The following is a 6,362-nucleotide window of genomic DNA, read 5'->3' as shown; positions in this document are numbered from 1 at the left end:
CTGGCCTGCGCTATCGCGAGGGATCGGCCGGATCTGGATGGTCGAGCATCATTCAGAATTTACTGGTAAGTTCAAAATCTTTTTTATAAATTGTATAATCATGGTTTAAAGAGATACGTAAAGCGTCTAGCCTAGCCTGGGAAAAGAATGATGTTCCTCTGAGTTTTGTTTTATGAGTCTGACCGGGTTTTAACACAGTGTAACAAGCTCAAACGTTACTAGTTACTCGTTACTCGTTACTCGTTACTCGTTAGCCCCACCCGGGCCTTTTTGGGTTCTGATGGTGTCGACTGTCGTACAATTGTACTTGTCAAAACTTCCAGTCCATAAATATTGTAATAATGTGTCGTTTTCTGTCATGCAATAATTATCATATCATGCTACATATTCCGGAGGATACAATTTGAAAAAAACTATGGTGCCAAACCAACGATTACTAGTACAGTGATCGCGTTTGTTTTGTAGAGTGCAACTCGAACTGTGTCGTCCTTATAAATACTATAGGCCTAGTTATATTTTTATTACTATTGGTATGCTACTGTAACAGTCTCTGGGACAGGTACAAGAATGATGTAGACTGCTAGCCATTGATTGACATTGTTTGGGATGAAACGGGCATCATTTCATCCTGATCGCGCAGGGTCATTAATAAAAAGAAAATAAAAAAGTTACTTAAAATTAAATCATGATTCCATCATATTTTTTTTTTACATCATCAACATTATGATTATTTTTTGCACCGTGGACCTCACAAAGTTTGGAAATAATATGAATGAAGATTAAGGGAAAGAGACATATATCTTGAACAATATACCTGCTTGTGCATGACTTTAGTAATATCCAATCTAATGATTTCATATCTAACTTTGATTGCCAAAAGGTTAAACTAAAGCTAAGGAGTGTTGGATATGAAATTATTGTAAAAATAATTGTCCAGGTGCCATGATCTCAACCATCAATTGCAGCATTTATTGAGGAAATATGAATACAATTAACGTGATTATTTAGCACCAAGATAATAAGCATAATTGTCCAGGTGCCATGATCTCAACCCTCAATTGCAGCATTTTTAAAGGAAAAATAGAGACAATATTGATTGCTCTGGTTTAAATGAGTGCAATTTTTGTGTTGGTTTTATTTTTTATCTTTTGGCAAAAATTTCAACTTGGGTAAATTACAGAATACTGGCAGCCAATCACGGATAGCGCAAATCGCTCTGAAAAGAGCGTAAATGCGCTTACCAATAGCAACCACCTCAGATATCAATCCGCATAAGTGATTCGCCTTGTCGACGATTGCATTTGTTTACGTGTGTTTTCTTGACTTGTGCGGTGAGGAGAGTGTGGTTGTCCATGCGTTTAGTATGGGGGTTCGGGGGTGTCCCCTGATAATGGCAATAATGTAGTTCTAGATCCCGTCCAATGCTTGCATTTACGAGGCGTATTCACGATTTTTGGAGCAGAGGAAGGACTAGAGAAAGTGATGAATTGGGGGTTCGGGGGTGTCCCCCGGTTACGGCAATAATGTAGGCACTCTAACCGTAGACTTTGCGTTAGGTCTATATTCTAACGTTAGATCCCCCTTCTTCTGCCTTCTCTGAATCTCTCTCAGTCTAAACTAGTGCTAACAAGTTATGGGTCATTTACAAGGTATACTCACGATATTTGGAGCTGAGGATAGTGCGCATTTGTGTAGAGGACTAGAAACGAGAAAAATTTAATTCAATTATATAGGTGTACACATGCGTGTCCATGAGTATGAAAATCACCCCCTAAACAGGTTTTTAGCTTCAATCCCCAAATGACCCCTAAATAGGGATTTTGTTTGTTTTTTGTCAAAATACCCCCTTAACAGGTTTTTAGCTTCAGTCTAAAAAGACCCCCTAAACACAGATTTCACTTGTTTTTACCCCCTAACGCATTTAGTCTGATATCAAAACTACCCCTATTTGCTGAATATTGGCGATTTTGATCCCCTAATGCGTAACGCGTCTTCTGGCAAAAAAAGGTCCCCTTTTTATGCGTTTTGGAGGATTTCAAAATTACCCCTTTTTACACGTTTTTTTGGACGTGCATGTGTATGGCAATATAATTGAAGTGCCCCCCCCCCCCTTGTGGCATGTTTGGGTAGTTGCAATTTCACATGAAAAATGCAATGTTATTGAGTCAGTGACCTATTAAATGATGTTTGTTGTATTGATTTATTCTTTCCAGGGAATGAAAAATGCAGTCAAGGAAGACTAGACGACTAAGGAAGAGTAGACCATCTCATGAGACGATCATCCTAGCAGGGGACAGCCCGTTCATAAAGAAAAAATTCATATGTGAATACAAAGGTATGTAGACCTCAAACTCCAGTGGTCCTGCTGAACGTTATTTAACGAGGGATAAGTGCCTCAAAGTATGTGTATACATGTATACATAGGGTATATATATGCAAATGGCTTTGCTATACATGTATGATTTGTATAGTGTTTGCACCAATTCAATAATGACCATTTACTTCCCACCCTTCTCACTGGATGCCTGTAGGCCTGTTGGCCTGTCAGTTGACAGCCTCCATACCAGTTGTCTCCATTCCGTTCTGACTGGGCCAAGGAGCTGACTCTGTTAAAGTCCTCATTTTGGGTAATCTCTCTTATTTGGACCTCCTACCTCTTTTTTGATCTCCCAATCGGTCGTTTCTTTTTGGGTTTCCATAAGTGCATCCTCTTGGTGTCCCTGGTGTCTGGCATTACCATCGTAATTGATTTCTTTGTATGATGGTCACACTGACTCAGTCTCAAGGGCCTGCCTGATGTTATCATTACAATCTATCTCTCCTGTCTCCTCGGCTGCCTGAATTTTACTCTTCAGGTTTGTAGTGAGAGTCCAGGTTTCACTGCCGTAAAGAGGCACAGGTGTAAGAACAGTTTCGCATGCTTTGACATCTTGAAGAATTTCTTCTCTTTCATGAGGGGGTAGAGTGCAATCAGATTTCTGCTGAATTTCGCTATTGTGCTGTTTGCTTTCTCTTTCATTAGGTTGTTTGAAGTCAGCTTGCTACCTAGGTATGTGAAGCTATTGGTTTTATTCAGCAAGTGCCCATTTACAGTGACATCTCCTTCCTCCTGTTCCCTTCCAACTACAGTATTATCCAATCTAATGATTTCACATCTGCACGTACCTTTGATTTCGAAAATGTTAAAGATAAGGAAATCAGTGTTAGATATGAAATTATCTTACAATAATTATCCAGGTGCCATGATCTCAACCCTCAATTGCAGCCTTTTTTTTGTGGAAAAATGTAGACAATTTTGTCTCTTAAATACATTTAACATGATTATTTAGCACTAAGATAATAAGCACACACCAGACGTGATAGTAGGGTTTGCACCAAACAGTGATACGTAGAAATCTCCTCCCCCGTGGAATGTAGTCCGCACCATACACAATTCGAATGTGTAATGTTGGCACCCTGGTGAAGCCTTTTCTTTGTGTTCGTGGCATTCCAGTCTCCAGCATAGCAATGTGAGCCATGTAGCATGTTTGGGCAGTTGCAATTTCCCACCTGAGTACTACTGAGCTCTCGCCTGATAACCAGTGTTGGTCAGATGTTGGTTATCGGGCGAGAGCTCAGTAGTCTAGTGGATATGACACCTGTCTAGTAATCAGGAGGTCCCACCCAAGTACAAATAGCCCATGATTTTTTATCATGGCTTACTCAAAACACACTGAACATTCGGTGTTTATCCACGCTGAGAAGGGCAATTATTCAATCAGTTGATAGCATTTATAAAAACTTGACGCAAGAATCATTAATTTGAATTAAAATATACTGGTCTTAAATTCCTTTGTTAAGGGGAAAATACTGCCTTCTTTATTGGAAAGTGACATGCATAACTAATTTTAGTGATTTTTCTTCAGAGATGACAGCTTCATCTTTTCAATGTTGGTTAGCCTATGTCATTTACATGATCATAGCATTTGTCTCTGATATGCTCTGGATTGGTCTACCCCCCCTAAAAAATAGCTTAATTTCTAACATGATTTTATGAATCAAAGATCTCCTTTAATGTTAATCTCCTTTAATGTATACTTGAATAAAACAAAATCAAACTTGTTCATATGTTTTTTCTCTCTCTCTTAAACAGGATATGGCGTATTTGCTCAAGGAGACATCCCCAAAGGGGATTGTCTCCTTGAGTACAGGGGGAGGATGATGGAGACCAAACTGTGGGAAAAACTTTATAAAGAGTCAGAGAGGGACTTCTACACGTTCCATTTTAAGCATAAAGAAAAAAGTCTATGGTGAGTGTGAACACTTTCTAATGTAGTTGGCAATGCCCCTTAGCTATTGCAACAGTGATGTTGCCCAGGCGAGTAGCATGCAAGGCTTTTTGGTGGTCTCTGACGTTTTTTTAGCTTTTGATTAGTTTATATTTTGTAAAGTCCTTGGTCAGGTAAAAACTTCTGGCCAGTTTTGATCGAATTGAGTTTGTTAAAGCTCTTTATTGTGATGCTATCATTGTTCATTCTTAATTTGATTCTTCGTATTCATTCACATTATTCACAGTATAAGGTACCATGAAGGGACCAGTATTTGGTACCTAACGTTAAGTCGCATCAGTTTTGGTGTGGCTTAAATCGTAACGTAATCTGTTCATCATCTGATAGGTACATTTCATATTTTAGTGTTTGTAAGCTTCCATCACAATTAACAGGTCACAGTCTTGGCAAAAGAGCACATATTAGCCATCATGAAGAATTTTGATAATTTGCTTGGGGGTTCACTTAAAACTTTAGTGTCTACTTTTTGCACTTCAACCTATGAGGGGTTTATGCATGTTATTATTGGCCATGATATGACCTAATATGACCTTTTTCTTAATATGCCCATTTTACCAATAGTAACCCTAGTTTAACAGCAAAAAAGTGTTAATTAGTCCACTTTTCATTAAATTTTCAAACTCTTTTTATTGTATTTTATCTCTTAAGCATTGATGCATACGAAACTGACAGTCTGGGGAGGTACATAAATGACGAACCCAATGACCCAAACTGTATGATGAAGAAGGTGGAGATGAATGGAAGCCCTCATCTTTGTATGTTTGCAAAGCGGTGCATCAAGGAGGGAGAGGAATTAACATATTCATATAATGCTGACAACCTACCCTGGAGACAGGTAAGTTTTGCGGTGGTTTTCAGCTTTTCTGTGTTATATTTAGGAATGTTGAAGTACTTCTTTTTTACTTATAAAGGCAACAAGGATGATTCAAAAGACAGGAGTAGCCAGATTTATTTGATTCAACTCAGATATTTAGCTTACTTGAGCTGAAGGCTCTTATTGTTTTCTGTTATATGTACGTATGTTGTCCATAAAGTCTTTACATTTTCATCTTTTTGAAAAGTCATGGTTGAATTTTCCTGATGGGTAGGGAATTCAAAGTTGTTCACATGGTGCGCATGGCCTGCATTGGAGCCGTGGGGAAGCCCCCAAAGGGCCTAAGTTTCAAACATTTTCCTTTCCACATCCAGAAGAACTGTCACTTTCTTTGGTACATGTATGAAGGTAACCTTCCTAGGTACTGAATAATAGCTAGGTGTTCATGACAGTTCTCAGTGTGGCCCTATTAAGCCCTCCCCCCTAAAAAAGATATGGTGCAAAAACTTATTATTTTGGAGTAATTTTGCTTTGACTCCCTAATATAACTTTGTCTTCATATTCAAGATATTCGTTGAAGTATATTGTGTTATTATATTCCAAGATATGGTAACAGGTATGCTTTGGATGAATTTCTACATAATTTTGTGAGCTTTAATCACTTTCAATAGATAATGTAACAAAGTATGTGTGTTTAATTTTTCACAGGTTTCATCATTTCACTGTAGAAGGTGCAGCCCTGGTGTTGAAGGTAATTACATGTACCAGTCCTCAAAATGCCTTATTTTGTGCATAGTGTTTGTATAGGGTTTCAATGGGTAGTGTGACAATATTACACAGTAACCATGGTCAATAGTCAGAGGTCAAGGGTCAACAAACTGCTGTATTTTTTGCATAGTGTGTAGTAGTGAAATCAGAACTATTTTTACCTATTAACATAAAAGCAGCAGCATGACAAACTATGGGGTAGGGACAATAATGGAATTTACACCCTTCTTCAAAGGACAGACAATACAGTTCCTAAATTGCCCAATGCACTACTCTCCAAGAATTTTTATCTGGGACCTAATGATATGTGGTATGCAGTCCTATCCACTTAGACACAACTTGTCATTCCTACTTAGGCTTCCCTGTATGTAAAAGCATACTTCCATTTCTCCATACTTGGCTATCATTTTTGTCTTGGCTATCACTGTGTGTGTAAGAGCATGCATCCATTG

At 38.4% G+C, this 6,362-nt stretch overlaps 1 long non-coding RNA gene across 1 annotated transcript; it reads left to right on the top strand.

The window, feature by feature from the left end:
* The first annotated feature begins 3,981 nt into the window (after nucleotides 1–3,981).
* On the top strand, nucleotides 3,982–6,362 carry LOC139727533 (uncharacterized). Its single transcript, XR_011710755.1, has 3 exons — nucleotides 3,982–4,289; nucleotides 4,977–5,163; nucleotides 5,851–6,362. It is a non-coding gene; the product is annotated as an uncharacterized lncRNA (long non-coding RNA).

Source organism: Diadema antillarum, unplaced genomic scaffold, assembly GCF_040938485.1.
Source record: "Diadema antillarum isolate AM-2024a unplaced genomic scaffold, OU_Dant_1.0 seq00000135_RagTag, whole genome shotgun sequence".
NCBI classification, from domain to species: Eukaryota; Metazoa; Echinodermata; class Echinoidea; order Diadematoida; family Diadematidae; genus Diadema; species Diadema antillarum.
Note: the sequence above shows the minus strand (reverse complement) of the source record. Positions and strands in the feature narration are given on the sequence as shown.